Genomic DNA, 18,697 nt, shown 5'->3' on the forward strand with positions numbered 1-18,697 from the left:
AGAAGTATCGTACTCCCCTGATGAAGGAAATCATGTACCAATGTGAAATTCTGAAACATGTCGGGATGTATGCTACAAATCTATTCGACTGACCTCAGTTTTATTTAGGCAGTATTTTTGATTGTTAGCTCTGGGTTTCAATTAATCTTTAAAAATAAAAGAATAGATGCCAATTTGTTGCAATGCGCAAGGTGCTCTAGTTTTGATAAATTCCCCTCAGTCTCTACAGTGCAGGGGTCAGGAGTGTGTCAGTGCTCTTTCACACTTGCTGTGCATTGTGAGCAATGTATCTCCTCCTCATCATCTGGTTTAACCCCTATAAAGCCTACACTAGCGCATTGCGACCAGTTGTCGTTGCGGTTGTGAAAAGCTTGCAGAGCAACCTCGATCACTTGAATGGGTTGCAATTGGTGCAACTGCATGCCAAAAGAGACAGGGGGTACAATTGCTGGTGCATTGCAATGCATCACGGCATGTGTGTACCCCCAACTGCTGTGATGTTTTACTGCTTCCCAACCACTAGTTGGAACAAGCCCAAATGCACAGGCCACTTTGCAAGTGCAATCAAATGTACCTTCTATTCCCAGTACAACCCCCCCAGTACAGATCTTCCCTAACATCCCCCTTCCAACCTACCCCCTGAAGACTGGTCCCCCATACACAAATCCCTCAGTACATGCACCTTTTTCAATACAGACCAACCCCCTGGAACACAGACCTCTCAGTACAGACTCTCCCCACTACAAGACAGACCCCTCAGCACAAACCAACATTCCCAGCACAGACTGACCCTTCTAGCACAGACTGATCCTCTCAGCACAGAGCCCTCAGTACAGACTTCCCCAGCACGGACTGTCCCCAGCACAAACCAACTCCCAAGCACAGACCCTCAAAGCACAGACTGATCCTCCCAGTACAGACCATCTTCCCCAGCATAGACTGACCAACCCAGTACAGACCCCTCAGCACAGATAGATCGCCTGCACAGATAGATCCCCTGCACAGATAGATCTCCCAGCACAGATATACCCCCCTAGCACAGACCGACTGACTTCCCTGTCACATACTGCCCCCCAGTATAGGGAATTCAGTATACACTGGCCCACAGGTGGAGCCCTCCAGTACAAACTATTCAGTACAGAGCCCCCCACTCAGCACAGGCCCCTCAGTACAGACTGACCCCTCCAACATTCCTAAATCCCCCAGAAATGTGAGAAGAGTACACAAACTCCATCTAGATTATGTTTCTGCTGGGAAACAGGGTAGTCCAGAGTCACATTATTGTTGGCACCATGCTGTCCAAAAATATTGCTTATTTAGGACTGCATTTTTTCTGGAGTTCTCCTTTACAAAAATGTGTGTTTGTTTATTAAAAAAAAATAAAAAATCAATATAGAGTGCCGTGGTTTTCCTCTATGGATCATACTTGACAGCCACTGAGGTTCAGAATGCTAATGAAAATGAACAGCCCTATTTATCTGTAATGTGAAAACTCTCTGACTGTAATAGAAAGGGAGCAACATGTGTGTGTGTGTGTGGGGGGGGGGGGGGGTGGTGTTATACTTTTGGATGCAACTGTATGTATTTAAAATGTGAATTTTGCCTGGAAGGAGTTGAGCTTCAACACTCTAGATAAACTCAAACTTGTGTAATGAATATACAGCCTTTCAGTGAAGTATGCATTTTCTAAGCAAGATAAAACCATTATCTGCTAAGAGATGCAATATATTTGGAGGCTGTGATTTCCCCACAGACCTTATAGCTTTCACATCTAACCTGAGATAAGGCTGACAGCCATTCTCAATATAGCTAAAGAAGCAAAGCTATATAATTAATAAGCTGAAATATGGCAGCATGATCCAATAAGTTGTAATACAAAATTCTGAATATAGAATTGCCTCTGATATAATATCGTATCTTTATTAATAGGTGAACTGGATACATGCTGTTTTATGCAGGGCCATCTTAATAGCATCATGGGCCCCTGGGCATAATAATGCTCTGGGGCCCCACAAGCCTGTACTACCACTCACCAAACACAATCCATTTAAATAAAAGTGTCTGTGCTGCAATGTCCCCACAACCAGGAATAATGCAGCATTTAGAGCAGGGGTAGGCAACCTTTGCTGTGGGTACAGCATGGCTCCCTCTCTGGTGGTGCGGGTACATCATGGCTCCCTTTCTGGTGCTGTGGGTACAGCATGGCTCCCTTTCTAGTAATGCGGGTACAGCGTGGCTCTCTCTCTGGTGGTGCAGGTACAGCGTTGCTCTCTCTCTGGTGGTGCGGGTACAGCGTGTTTCTCTCTGGTGGTGTGGGTACAGCGTGGCTCTCTCTATGGTGGTGCGGGTACAGGGGTGCAGCGTGGCTCCCTCTCTGGCTTACCCCAGCACAGTCCTCTCTTTTTCTCTTCTTTTGTAGCACTCAATTCCTCCACTTCAGGGTTCCAGGCTCTCTCACCCCCCCCCCCCCCCCAGCAGAGTGCATGCATGCTGAGGGCTGTAGCCTGCTGTCTGTGGACACACTGGGGCCGCCAATCCTCCGGGACTACATTTCCTATGATGCTTCCCCAGTGTCTTCTTATTGGCACTCTGCTGTGGCCAATGGGGTAGCAAGCAGGAAGGTGGGCGGCGTTGCGGCAAACCTACCACAGTAAAGCCACTCTCTCGTCCCATTCTGCTGACAGGAGAAAGGGGAGGGAGCAGGCAGAGGAGATACATTTGCAGCCAGCCTCTCCCCTGTCACATCGCCGCCACCAAGTTCCCTGGCAAACAGAGCAGGGGAAAATCAACCCGATGGGAAGGGAGTGCAGTTACCATACCACCTGACCTCCGTACTGCATCCACCTAGGTCTGACCTGGCCCTGATGGGTGCTCAGGGGGGCCCACTCGTTAAGATAAGCCCTAGTTTTATGGAGCGTGAAATTCATATACCACTTCTATCACCAAATATCAAACAAAATTCCTCAAGTTTTTTCAAACCTTACCCCTGCCCCACTTATACCTAACTTCAACACACCTTCTCCCCAATGTAACATTGTTCTGTTGGAGCCCTAGCAAAATACCCTGCGTAAATCGCCAGGTTCCACAACTGTCATAAGGAGGAGATGTTGGAGCCAGGAGTCAAACCACATGAAGCTGTACTTATATTTGTTAACTAGAAGAATGAACATGTATAAAGATCTTCTTTGACCTCATATTTTAAATAAGGCTCCTGGGTCTAATCCAGTGGTGGCTGGTGGTAATTTATTTTGGGTCTGGTCAGTTGGGTGGGTCCAGAGCACTTATCTCATCTATGGTGGGCAGCACTTCACCTGGACGTCAGGCAGCGGGTAGGAAGTACAGTTGTTCAGTGGGGGCAGGATAATCCTCTCTGAAGAGAAGGGATTTCAGGGATTGTGTCGACATGGACAGAGTAGGAGAACGTCAGACAGATTAGGATAAGAAGTTCCATTGGATAAGAGAGGCTCAGGAGAAGTCCTAAAGGCAGGAGGTCTTGGGAGGAATGAAGAGAACGATTTGGTTGGTATTTTCAGACTAGGTTACTGATGTAGCTGGGAGCCAAATCGTGGATGGCCTTATAAGTAGTTGTTAGTATTTTGAATTTAATTTGTTTAGTGAGTGGAAGCCAGTGAAGGGATTGGCAGAGATGAGTAGCAGACACTGAATGGTTGGTAAGGTGGATGAGTCTGGCAGCAACACCCATGATGGACTGAAGAGGGCTTAGTCTATGTAAAGGTAAGCCAATGAGGAGGGGGTTGCAGTAGTCAAAGCGAGAGCTGACCAGGGAGTGAATTATAAGCTTTGTGGTGTCATTGGTAAGCAAGATGCATATTTTGGAGATGTTTTGTTGGTTGCGTTGGACAGCGATTGTATGCACGGCCCGAAAAAAAAGTCCAGTATAACATCTATTACCTTGACATGCAGGGGCGGGTTGATAGTTGTGCCATCAATCTTGACAGAGAAGTCAGGGAAGAGGCACATGTGGGAGCAAATTTTATGAGCTCAGTTTTGGATAGATTAGTTTGAGGAAGTCATATGACATCCAGATTAATATGTCTGTTAGTAAATTGGTGATGCGTGTGGGGACTGATGAAGTTATCTGATGGGTATAGAGATAGATTAGTGGGTATAGAGACTATTACTGTTACTATTACTGTTACTATTACTATTACTGTTACTTCCGGCCATTCGTCTTGCAGACGAAAAGCGGAAGTGACGTCAGGCGGCAGCTCAGTTCTCTTCACACTGCTCGAGCGGAGCGGAGCTGCTAAGGTAAGCCGATGGATCATGCCACATGATTCAATATGGATTTGCTTGATTGCCCCCAAAGTCATCAGCGGACAGCGGTACACTGCCTGATCCCCACCCATTCACCTCAGAGCCTGTTATTGTATTTAGACTGCTGGGACTTGTAGTTCTCCATCTTCTCCTGGGGCTCATGGAGAAGATGGAGATTGGAGAACTACAAGTCCCAGCAGGTTATACATACAATAAGGCTCTGAGGTGGATGGGTGTGGATTGCATGCACCTGTCAATCCCTGGGGGGGGCAGGATTAGATAACACTGTTATCTGATCCTGCCCCCCCCCCTTGGGGATTGATAGGTGCATGCAATCCACATCCATCCACCTCAGAGCCTTATTGTATGTATAACCTGCTGGGACTTGTAGTTCTCCAATCTCCATGAGCCCCAGGAGAAGATGGAGAACTACAAGTCCCAGCAGTCTAACTACAATAACAGGCTCCGAGGTGGATGGGTGGGGATCAGGCAGTGCACCACTGATGACATTGGGGGCGAATATAACACCACATAAATACCTTTTTCCCCTATTTATGTGGTGTTATATTCGCCCCCAAAGTCATCAGCCCGTGCACTGCCTGATCCCCACCCATCCAACTCGGAGCCTGTTATTGTAGTTAGACTGCTGGGACTTGTAGTTCTCCATCTTCTCCTGGGGCTCATGGAGAAGATGGAGACTGGAGAACTACAAGTCCCAGCAGGTTATACATACAATAAGGCTCTGAGGTGGATGGGTGTGGATTGCATGCACCTATCAATCCCCGGGGGGGGCAGGATCAGATAACACCACACATGGGCAGTGGATCGCCCACTCAAAGGAGTATCAATCTCTGTATGTGTTAAATTTTAAATTACATAATAACAACATTGTTTTTTGTGGTGTTTGGAGGTTTTAAATAGACTGGTTTTGCCTTTTTGCAATCTGTTTTACGTACAATAAATCCTATATATTTTGATAGCATACTGTCTGGGGTCACTGTATACCCATTTAGAGTCCTTCATTACTATCAATGTAATTTTTCAGTTTGTTTGTGCCGATCTGTAAGGCTGTGCTATATACCATGATCTGTGATGCTGGGGCTTTATACTCTGTCCTGTGATGCTTGGGCTATATACTCTGTCTGTCCTGTGATGCTGAGCTGTATACTCTGTCCTGTGATGCTGAGCTGCATACTCCTGAAACTATGGGTGGAAGGACGTGGAATACAGCGGACAAAGTAGGTGGATTATATAAGGGGTGTGGCTTACAAGAAGTGGGATGGGCCAATCGTGGAGGGGCGGGGTCTTGCGCCCCCCATCCTAAAACTTCACCAGCCGCCACTGCAACTGACCAAGGAATGAGGTGTAGATCGAGAATAGGAGAGGTCCAAGAACAGAACCTTGGGCAACCCTGATAGAGAAAGAAGAGGAGAGAAGGAAGTAAACTGAAGATGTGGTGGGAAAGGTAGGATGAGAGGTAGCCACGTGAGAAGGTGGCAAAACTAGTCGAGGTGGAGCCTGGCAGTGGATTCCCTATCACTGAGTGAGACTGTCATGTCTTTTTATATGCTTTTTAATCTTTATTAAATATGAGTTTAATGCTAGCTGCGGTGGAGTGGTTAATTTATAATCCCTCGGATGCTGCACTATAGAAGGGAATTTCTTTTCATTTTTACATGTATTTCTGCTATACCGGTAGTCAATGGAAGGAGTACTTATCTGCAGTTGTGGTTCTTCTGGCAATCCCTGGAGGGAATATACGCACTCAGTGCAAGGCATGTTTGACCCCTTGCAGGGTCACCAGAAGGAGGTGAGCGAGCAATCTATGTGGTGGTGGGATCACTTTTCCTTAAAGTTTGTTTGAAGATTCATTACCCAAGCTATTTTTTTATGCACCACATGGACTATTTTTGTTTCATATTCATATTTTGGACTTGTTTTTGATATTATTTATCATCTAATACTGTTATTTGGCTCTGTATTCATTTCATATTTCACCATTGTTCAGTTATATAGCGCTGCTACACTTATATCAGTTATTATTGTTTTTTGTGGGAGCACATTAGTGGCAGCTGCAGTATTTTGCACAGATATTTTATTTTATTAAGTGTTCTTGCATAGCAAGACCACTTACTGTTACCTCACATATATACTGTATTCTTATTATAGCCAAATTTACCACCCTAACTCCTCCCACAGCTTTTACACTACAAAGACAAGTAATATACCGAAACGTGCGGATTGTTCCCAATTGGTGTGTTATTACTTTGTGGAACATTTCACTGAAAGGTTCACGAAATATTGCCCTTTTGTTCACCGAAATTGGTCCCATAGGAATGAATGACGAAACTAGAGTGTGAGCTGACAAAAGCTGAAAAATCAAGACATGATTTCTAAACTGCCACCACTCCCTCTTCTTCAAGCCCACCTACAAAAAACGTTCAGCTATCCCTGCTGCCACTACACATGTCCATGGCTAAGCTATAGTCCTGATAGTTTTCACAATATGACCATTTGTTTGCAACTCACTCCATCCATTGACATTTATTGAAACTACACTCTAGACACCTAAAATCTGAAGGGCAACATCTAAATGGCGACTGTGCCTTCAATTTTATATTTCAGATACATACTATACTCAAAATGTAGGTCTGGGTCTTGTGATTCTCACAATATAAATCTCTTCGCTGTAGGATTAGAGCCTGCATAAACAGGGCATGAGCGTTGCCAGGAAACATTGGTTTTCTAGCAATGCTGAGGGGAATTATAGCTCCTCTCACACAGCTCTGAAGGGAATTGTAGCTTCTCCCATACAGCTCTGAGGGGAATTATAGCTCAATGTTCAAAACTAGAGTGGGAGCTGACAAAAGCTGACAACTCCATGATCAGCCAAAACATTATGACCACCCCATGATCAGCCAAAACATTATGACCACTCCATGATCAGCCAAAACATTATAACCACCCCGTTATCAGCCAGTTTTGATGGGGGCAGCTTTTGATGGGGGCAAAGGATGGGGCAATTTTGATGGTGCAGTTTTGATGGGGCAAAAGGATGGTGCAGTTTTGATGGAGGCAGTTTTTGATGGGAGCAATTTGATGGGGCAGTTTTGATGGGGCAATTTGATGGGGGCAGTTTTTGATGGGGCAATGGATTAAAATGGATTGACACACTGTTGGATCACATTTACATCTCCAGGGGCACTGTCTCCAGTCAGGAGTATTGGTGGAGGCAAGAACACTTCACACAATTTCCCCAGAAATTGTAGCTTTTCTAGTTTTATTTTATTATCACAAGGTTAACCATCACTTAAGTTCAATTAGTGCCATCAGTAAGTTTTCACTTATTATATTATTATTTTTTAAATTTTTCCATACACCATTACCATAATAGCGCGCAACTACCACAATTTACATCAGTGAAGAGTTCAATCACTGAGACCAAAGGAGAGGAGTTTTTTGAGGCAGAGGGGGTGGTCCACTGTATCAAGGTAGCAAAGAGGTGCATGAGTAGGAGTACAGAATAGTGTTCATTGGTGTTACCCGTTAGTAGATCGTTTGTGAGTTTTAGAAGAGCAGTTTTTCTCAGTGAGATGGTCGCTCAGTCGGTTGTAGACCAGGCGTTCAAGGAGTTTTGAGGAAAAGGGGAGCAAGGCGATGGTGCATATGTTGTTAAGATAGGTGGGCTCCAATGAAGGCTTTTTAATTATGGGCATGACATGTGCATGTTTTAGAGAGTTAGGCAAGATGCCAGAAGAGAGAGATTTAAGATGTGAGTTATACTGTAGAGTGTAGAATAGAGACAGAGGCTGACTATAGCTTTTCGGAGGGAACAGGGTTTAAGGGAAAGCTGGACGTTATAAAAAGTTTAGCAACCTCGTCTATAGTAGCAGGGTTCAATGAGGGAAGTAAGTAATGATTGTACCTATGGACAAGGAGTGTTAAGTGGGGGAGGTCTTTATTGACCATGTATTCTGCTCATATATGCACACATATTTATATCAAGTGTACATTCCTAACGGAAAATGAGCAGACTGTACAACACAATATTACATAAATGCTGGCATGTTTTGGGCCATTTTCCATACAGAATGTTACAGCCCTACTATTCCTGGGCTAGGAATTGTACCATCTGTATTATGCAAAATTATTACTCAACCATATAATGGGATGCTTGATATGAGATCATACCCAAACAACCATCTTCACAAAATTTTACAGTACAAACTATTGCTTATACATAGTTAAATAAAACACCCAATATACATACTGCACATCCATTACACTTTTTAGCATAGATTTTTATGAATTTGGCCTACAATCACTACATGTAGCTAAATCTTCTTTATACTACATTTTTATTATATAACGTATACACTGTATTTTTTGTTATATATATTTTCACCCATTGGATTCACATTTAAATATTTTTTTTCATACGTTTGTATATCTCATTCTGTGTACTGTATACCTTTTCCTGACAAAGTGGCCAATAAAGAGCCAAAAATGTACTGATGGTGTTTTAACCTTTTTTTTAATTAATACATATAGACCTGCTCGAAGAATCCACTTAGAATCACATTTTTATTTAATGGTCACTTCTATTGACCACACACTAGTTTTGTTTGCGAGCATCAGCCTCTTTATCATGGTTCTCTGGATCTGACCACAGCCTAGCGCAGTGAAAGAATCTCCAGAAAACTTCAACAAGCATAGGGGTTTATTTACTGAAGGCAAATCCACTTTTCACTACAAGTGCAAAACTACGGTTTTAGTAAATAAATATCAGTATTCTAAATGAGGTCTCCCTAAAGATCTATATAGGTAAATCAGGACCGCCTTCCTCCAGCTGGTGATCCCTCCAGTGGTGGCCGCTCCATAAGGGGCACAGGAGCACCACTCCCTATCAATGCGTCCGCCCCCCTAATCTACATACAGCTCTAATTGGCTTTGAAACAGGGTGAGCTCAGGGCGCAGAGTACTGCGATCTGATCCAACCCAGTTGTGTGACAAAAGCGAAATATTCACTATTTTTCCACATTCTCCTCCCGGCCAATCAGGAGGCCCTATTGGCCAGAGAGCCCTCCCGGGCAATCAAAAAGACCCTACTGGCCAGGGAGTCTGGTGTATGACCTGCTGTCCGCCTCCCACGTTGAGGTGAGGGGGGAGTGTTGGTTGTGCCGCCCTCCATTAAAATAGTGTGCACCAGCCGCCACTGGATCCCTGATGCATCCTACAATTCTATTCACTTTCCCACTGCCTGAAGACACTGTTTGCTAATTTTGCAATCATCTAAAATAAGCCCAAATCATTTAAACTAGAACTTTTGTCTCATTTTAAAATATGTGCTGAAAGTTTGAATTTTTTTTCTAAGTCTCCCTGCATAGTCCCACAAACACATGTTTATCCTGCCAGTGATGTTTACCTTATGAAGCTTTCTGTGATGGTGGGGCAGTGATGCTACACGTCTGCATAATTCAGTGCAGAATTGCTATTCCAATGTAGCCTGTGCCAGTGGCGGTGCATCCATAAAGAATATAGGTGCGCCGCCCCCTCTCTCCTGTCACCTCTCTCAACATAGATATATTCATGCATTGCATGAATCTATCTGTGGTCTCCGCTGCCGCCTCCTATCCAGGTGTCCAGCCCCTTGCCGTAGGCTCTAATAGGCGACCTGATTAGAGCCATAGGCTCTAATAGGCTTCCAAAATGGTAAACAGCAGGCACAATGCTGACACTTCCTAACACTGACCCGCCTCTAGGAGCGTGGACATCGAGGAGCGTGGATGTGGAGGACGTCACCGTGAGCTGCTGAGAGGCAGGTAAGTCCGACTCCCGGGCGATGCACACTGGCATCATTTGATGGGGCACATTAGCATCAATTGATGGGCACACTGGCAGCAATTGATGGGCTCACTGGCAGCAATTGATGGGGCTCAGTAGCGGCAATTGATGGGGCACAGTATCGGCAATTGATGGCCATAGTTGCTATTAGACTTCTGGTGGTGTACACAATACCCATAGTGCAGTTGGTACAACTTTTCTGTTGGTGTACACCCATAGTTGCTATTAGACCTCTGGTGGTGTACACAATACCGTGCACCCATAGTGCAGTTGCTACTACTTTTCTGGTGGTGTACACAGTACACAATACAGTGCACCCATAGTTGCTATTACATGTCTGGTGGTATACACAATACCGTGCACCCCTAGTGCAGTTGCTACTACTTTTCTGGTGGTGTACACAATACAGTGTAGTGTGGTTTTGCTATATAAAATTGACATCATGTCCGGAAGGCCACCAAGGAGAGGCAGACGCTCACAGGCCACTAAAAGAGGGCAAGCAGACTCTGTGTCTACAGTCAACAGTGCTTGTCATGGACATGGTGCATCCTCTGCACATGACCGTGGGGAACACTTGTACTTTTTTTCTGCAGCTGGCCGTGTTATTGAGCCACAACATGCAGAAGAGTTGGTGGAATGGATAACAAAGGCGTTCTCAACCTCCTCATCCTCTGTCACCCAGGCTGAGAGTAATTTGGCCTATTCTATTGGCTCCTTGTCAACAGTCACTCCTTCTCTAGCCCCACCATCATACACGGAGGAGTCCCCCGAACTATTCGACCACAGTGTCAGGTACATGCTGCTGGAGGATGCGCAGCGGTTAGAAGGCTCCAATGATAGAGGAAGAGGCACACCTCCAACAAGGCAGGATGCCCTCCAGGGGGCAGCTTAACCCCCCTGGCGGTATTCCTGAGTCTGACTCGGGGTTAGATTTTTGTGCTAGGATCGGTAACCCCGAGTCAGACTCGGGCTCGCCTAGCTGGATCCACAGACAGTGTTTACTTACCTTGTCCCTGGATCCAGCGATGCCACCGCGCTGTGTGAGCGAGCGCGACCTTGCTCGATTCATACAGTGTCCTCCTGTGCCGCCGATCTCCGTTCCCTGCGACGTTACGACGCACGGGAGCGGAGAACGGCGCCAAATTCAAAAACGTAAACAAACACATTACATACAGTATACTGTAATCTTATAGATTACAGTACTGTATGTAAAAAATAAACACCCCCTTTGTCCCTAGTGGTCTGCCCAGTGTCCTACATATTCTTTTATATAATAAAAACTGTTCTTTCTGCCTGCAAACTGTAGATTGTCCATAGCAACCAAAAGTGTCCCTTTATGTAAAAAATGTTTTTAGATCAGCTAGAAAACAGCGATAATAAATTATAATCACTTGCAGAATTGTGCGATAGCGATTTGTGGGGAAATTCGTCATAAAAAAATAAAAGTAATGACAGCGACAATTCTGCAACTGAGCAAATTTCAGTGATTTTGAGTTGATTACATTATTGAATAATTTTTTATTATATTATTATTTGTTATAATTATTTATAATTATTTATTATATTATAATTTATAATTTTGTTTTCAAAAAAATGTCATACCCGGGATGCCTACTAGACTCTTGTTTGGTCAGATTTAAATGAGTTATTCCTAAGAATTACAGGCCTACAGTATAAAACGCCAAATTTCCTTGCAAATAATGGTACCGCTTTCAGCACCTTTTTTCTGAAATAATCATACCGCCAGGGAGGTTAAGGGCAGCCACCCTATTGCACCACAGGATGCAGGACAGGGTTCAGTATTGTTGGAGCTTGTTCCACCACCACGCCTCTAAAATGCTAGTAGTGGTGATTCTGCCACAGCTCTCTCCTCCACCCCCTCCTTTTCTTCTTCCTCTATGGCCTCTTCCCCTGCAGATTTGTCCTCTGAACCAGCGGTGCTCCGTAGACGTTCAAGGGGGCTACACAAGCACTGAAAAGAAAAAAGATGCCATGAGGTGCTTGAATTGGTCTGGTTAGGGGACATGGGACACACTGGGGCAGAGATTCTGTCAGCTCTGCAGGGGCAGGCTCAGAGGTGATTGACTCCACGCCAGCTTCAGCCAGGAATGGTTGTATGTGACAATGGCACCAACCTCCTCTCCGCCCTCCGACAGGGACACTTGACCCATGTTCCCTGTTTGGCTCACGTCCTGAATTTGGTGGTGCGGAGGTACCCAGGTTTACAGAATCTCCTGAGGCAGGCCAGGAAAGTCTGTGGTCATTCGGTCGGTCATATAATGCCAGTGCTCGGCTGGCTGACATTCAAAGTGATTGCAACCTGCCCAAGAAACTCCTCATTTGTGACACGCCACCAGGTGGAACTCAACATTGACAATGTTGCAGCGGCTGCACACACAGCAGAGGGCCATCAATGAGTACCTGTGTGAGTATGACACCAGGACAGGGTCAGGGAAGCTTGGCTTTTTTTCGCCATGCCAGTGGCTACTGATCAAGGATGCATGCACTGTCCTCTCACCATTTGAGGAGGCCACGAGGATGGTGAGCAGTGACCGTGCATGCATCAGTGATACTGTCCCTCTTGTCTTCCTGTTGGAGCACACACTTCGTGGAATAATGAACAGGGCACTTGAGGCAGAACAGTGGGAGGAAGAGGGGGACTTCCTTACCTCTCAAGGCCCCCTTTATCCAGATAGTATTCATGTGGGCCCCAAAAAAAATTGATACATGTCCCCTGGGGCAGGACCCGGGTCCCAAAACACTTTTTGTGGCAATAACTTGCATATTAACCTTTAAAATTTTCACTTTTGATTTTTCACGTTCGTGTCTTATAGACTTTAACAGTGTTCGCACAAACTTTTTGCCAGTTCTCATGTTCTGCGGCGAACCGAACCGGGGGGGTGTTCGGCTCATCCCATCACAATGTGCAGAGTGGCTGACATTGATTTTTTTTTTCAGTTTGTTTGCGCCGCCCCAAAAATTTAGAGCAACAGTCGCCACTGGCCTGTGCCACTTTAACTACAGTGGGACCACTGTTCGTGCATTCTAGCTGATATCTGAGGGGGGCTTTTGCAAATTAAAGTGATAGTAAACTCTGTTCTACCACTTGTCCCCACAGGCAAGCCCGTATGCTTACCTGTAGATATTGTTAATATCTCCTAAACTTGCACAATTTTGTTAAATATTCAGAGCGCATGCAGCCAGTGACATTACCGGCGCATGCACTCTGAAGGTCCGGCATACAGGGCCAGACCTTCAGAGCCATGACGTAAATGGTGTCTCCCGCCACTTATGTTGCCAGAGGATGCAAACCCAGGAGAAAGACCGGGGCAAAGATGTCAGCCCTCTTAGCAGTGACAGCATGGTGCTGGAGGGCTTTGTTCTAAGGTAAGACTCTCATAATGTGCTAGTTTGCGATGCCATTATGTCACATTATGACTGCCTTGCAGGGAATTTTTTTTCCCATCAACTGCTGTTTACTACAGCTTTAATTGTCATCTAATTTGGTTTTACATTTACCCCTATTCTGCCACATACTACTTGATCCTGTGCTAGATGCCAAGAAGGACATGAACTGCCATGATACCATTGACAATGGAAAGTATTTCCACATTTTATTATATATTTTATTTGTATGCTTTATCATGTAGTTAGTGAATATATTTAGAAGTTGATTTGTAAACAAGTGTACATCATAATAACAGATAATGCCCTTTTTTCTGTTGGTCACACATCACACATGTAAACTTCGGTATGGCATCATAGTTACAAACAGCACATTCTAATGGTCACAGTTTGCCTTTTTCATAGAACAGATATGCGTGACGACATGCAAACTCCAACAAGTACTGTGGAGCAGTGCAGCCTTCCATATGAGTCATACATCATTAACTAATGAGCACAACTCAGTGACCATGAGTAGAACTGTTGGAGAGGAACTGCTCAAAGCAATGAAAATCACCCTCATTATTCCATCTAATATTCTGAATTCCACAAGCGTAAACTTACCTCTCTTTTCTCTCTCTCTCTCTCTCTCTCTCTCTCTCTCTCTCTCTCTCTCTCTCTATCTATCTATCTATCTCTATCTCTCTCTCTATCTCTCTCTCTATTCCTCAGTTTGCAGCTTTATATACTTATTTATTGTTGCCGTTATAAACATCATTTTTTTTTTTATCATTTTCACATTTTTTTTTTACTAATATTTTATATCTCTGGATTGTACTTCTACACAATCTGAATTGTTGAAGACAATTATTAAAGAAAGCTTCTGGTTTAAACAATGTTTTCTATAGAATAAATAAAAATTGTATTGCTCTGTAAATATAACTTATTTACAAAGTTGCTGAATGTAAAACTGACAAAAACCAGCATAGATTTTAGGTAGATTTTAAACCAATATTTTCAAGATCGAGCAGTGCCAGGCGAACTACCTCCTGTGTTCACAATGCAGCAGAGCGCTCAGAAGGGGACCTGGAAGCCAGTGGAAATAGTTGTAATAGGAGTGTCTACTACCGTGGTTTTCAGCTTCTAGAGAGACCCCACAGGGATGGTATATGCATAGTAATGTAACTACATAAAAAAAAATCCATATTTAGAATTCTTCTTTAAAAAAAAAAAAAATCACAAAATTTTAGCAGAGTATATTTCTCAGAATCGTTAAACTTTGAGGTTTGCTTTCTTTACGTTATACACGTTAAAACCAGTGACACCACATTATTATTTTTTTAACTTAAATGATTGTCATGGAATGGAATCTCCCTCAGTATAAATATAGAGCACTCTAAAAATAGTACACTATTCCCAAAGCAGATTTTACATACAAAGAGCAATAATCCCCTCATTGGAACACTGACAAAAGCTCTGTTCCTTTAAAGTATTGACCTACATGTCTGAATAATGCAGAGAGGCCATCCAGGGACAACGCCTAGTAATTGTGCACGATGTCTGTAGTTACAGCATCTGTCTTACATGGTTTGAAACAACCGTGTCTGCATTGGAAAATACAAACATCGAACAGTATTACTATAATTATATAAATCTATACAGGTGATTATCCCCTATGACATTTTAAATACAGAATTCCACAGTTCTCTTTATATGTGTATAAAATGTTATTTTGAAAAATAATACAGAGTTGGGAAATTCTCTGTTTTGGTAGCAAGAGATGATGATCTTGAGTGATATTGCTCAAACTCTTCCTTTAAAACTTTTTTAAGTCTTATAGCTTTTTCGATGATCTGCAAATATTACTAAACCTTTTTTATAGTCATTGATTAGTGAAACTGGATGCAAAGATGTGAAGTCACGAGCACTTCAAATAGATTTGCTTCATTCATGCTATCATCACTAGTGATGAGCTTGATGTTCGGGTCAAACATGAGTTCACCTTGAACATCGGGTGTTCGCCCATTCATCGGGAAACGACCATTATGGGGCGTTTGCGGAAAATTCGAGCAACCGTGGAACGCCCCATAATGCACTGCGAGATCGCAGTGCATTGTTGTATGATGACCTGCATGCTTTGGCCAATCCCAACGCCCTCTGCTAAGAGAGCCATAATTGGCCAAAGGCAGGGTGTATATATATATACACATCCAGTCTCTCTGGGGACTCTGATGTAGGGGGCTCTCTGGGGACCCTGATGTAATGAGAGGGCGTCTGGGGACCCTAATGTAAGTAGAAAGGCTCTCTGGGGGACATAATGTAGGGGGAGGCTCTCTGGGCACCCTGATGTAAGTAGGTAGGCTCTCTGGGCACCCTGATGTAAGGGAAGGCTCTATGGGGACCCTAATGTAGGGGGCGGCTCTCTGGGGGCCCTAATTTAGGGGGAGGCTCTCTGGGGACCCTGATGTAAGTAGGAAGGATCTCTGGGGACCCTGATGTAAGGAGGCTCTGGGAACCCTGATGTGAGTGGGGGATCTCTGGGATCCCTGATGTAAGTGGGGGATAGGGATTAGCTTTGTGTTCGAGTCAAACTCATGTTTGACTTGAACATTGTATGTTCGACCGTTCGTCGAATTACGAACGTTATGGGTCGTTCGCACCAAATTCGAGTAGCGTGTCACGGCCCATAATTCACTGCGGCATCGCAGTGCATTGCTGGCTGATGATGTTTGGCCAAGCATGCACTATGACCCGCATGCTCGGCCAATCTCAGCTTGCAAAAAACGGAGAGCCATAATTGGCCAAAGCCAGGGTGGCTTTGGCCAATTATGGCTCAGGGGGTTTAGTACACGCCCCACACTATAAAAGGCCGCCTGCAAGTCGGCCTTGTGTAGTGTGTTGCGGTGGTTAAGACAGAGAGAGACAGAGAGAGAGTGTCATTTATTGCAGGTAGATAGAGCAGGCAGGCAGGCTAGTCAGTTAGAGTTACAGTGTGTAGAGGATATATATGCATCCCAGGTGTTGTATATATATTTATACACTGTATTGAGTTTAGCTAGATCCGCTCTTCCTAATTTACCTGCAGTATTCTCACGTGGTGTACTGTCTGTGTCCTCTGCACATTGTGCACCTAAAGCTACGTGGTGTGTGTACTTTCCATGTCCTCTGCACATTGTGCACCTAACGTAAAGCTGGTGTTTCTCATATTTATTCCTTGAGTAAGGAATCTGCTCATATTAATACTACAGGCAGAGGATATTGCTTCAGGTACTTTCACGTGGTGTACTGTCTGTGTCCTCTGCAGTGTGCACCTAAACCTATGTGGTGTGTGTGTACTGTCTGTGTCTGTGCTATTTTTCTCAATGATTTTCATCCATATTGCAGGGACCAAACATTACATTAAAGCCTCAAGCAGTTTAAAACTACTTTTTTCTTATAGTAATCTCATTTTGTGCAGGGACAGTTCTAAACACATGCCACTTCACAGGCATACTATAGACACCCAGCAGGTACGATATTTAAAGGAATTAAAAAAAAAAAAAAAACACTTTAAAGGGGTTGTAAAGGAAATTTTTATTTTTATTTTTCATAATAAGCATCCTTTACCTGCAGACATTCCTCTTTTCACTTCCTCATTGTTCGTTTTTGCTCAGAAGTTGCTGAATTTCTTCTCTGTTCTGTTAACTTCCTGCTTGTCTGATTTTACTGACCACCGTAATGGGAGGCTTTACTGCGGTGGTCAGTAACGTGCTCACCCCCTCCTGGGAACTACATCCGTGTGGCTGGACGCTCTCTACGTGTTAGAGACTTCAAGGAGGTGTGAATTACTGAGCGTGCCGCAATGCATACTGGGAAATGTAGTTCTTACATTAATGAGCGATGCAAACCAGGAAGTGAATGAGAGAACAGAAACTAGAACGCCGGAGGTGATATACTGTAGATGAAGGAATTTAGTGCCAGATTCACAAAGCACTTACGCCGGCGTATCTAGAGATGCGCGGCATAATTGTAAATATGCACTGTGCGTATCTATGCGTCGTATCCCCAAAACGAGATACGCCTGAAAACCAGCTTTTTCCGACCGACGTAAAACTATTACACCGGCGTATCGTGTGGCGCAAAAATATGCTAGACGCACCATTGTTTTGCTAGTCAAATATGCAAATGAGGGAGATACTGCGATCCACAAAAGTACGTTTGTGTGGCGCAGGCTACGCCCTGTGCGCATCAGCTGTATGTCCGGTCTAAAGTTACCCCTTATAAAAGCAGGCTTAACTTTGCACCAGACGTGTGCAGGTCAGCTAAAGCAACACCGTTAGGGACGAGCTGAGCACACACACTTGCAGGACAACAATCTGTATGCCAACATGCCAGGGGCATCCATGCTCATAGCTATACTAGTGACTTTAGAGGCGCGCAGAAGGAGGAGGGAACAGAGGAGGAGGAGGGCACGGGAGAGGATATTCCGCACAAGCATAGATGTTTTTGGCATGGCTGCTTCTGAGGTGTTTCGCATCTTCAGATTCAGCCCTGAAGCCATCGTGGAATTAACCACAACCCTGAAAGATGACATCACCAGCCCAACACAACGCTCACATGCAGTGGAGCCACTGGTCAAGGTAATGGCAACACTGCATTTCCTTGCCACTGGCTCTGTTCAGCGCACAAGTGGAGCTGTGGCTGGGATGTGACAATCCTCCATTAGCCGATGTGTGCACCAGGTTGTCCCCGCAATCCTCAGACGCATGGCCAACCAAATCATCAAACCCACCCAGGAGGACCTGCGGCTGAAGACAATGCGTGATTTCTACAGAATTGCCAGATTACCACGCACTGTGGGGGTTATTCATTGCACACATGTGGCACTACAGCCCCCCCGTGAGACAGAGAACATATACCGCAATCGGAAGCATTGGCATTCCATCAACGTACAGGTGATAGCCGATGCCCAATACCTCATATGGCATGTCCGTGCCAAACACTCAGGATCCTGCCATGACAGCTACATATACCGTCAAAGCAACATCCCAAGAGAATTTGAACAGAACGTGTATGGGGACAGCTGGCTGGTTGGTGAGTGACATGGGAGTCAGGCATGACTGTCCCCCCCCCCCGATGCAGACATCACGAGGGGCACATGCACGACTAACATCCTCCTGTCTTTTCCCTTCCAGGTGACTCTGCATATGCA

Source organism: Rana temporaria, chromosome 7 (assembly GCF_905171775.1).
Source record: "Rana temporaria chromosome 7, aRanTem1.1, whole genome shotgun sequence".
NCBI classification, from domain to species: domain Eukaryota; kingdom Metazoa; phylum Chordata; class Amphibia; order Anura; family Ranidae; genus Rana; species Rana temporaria.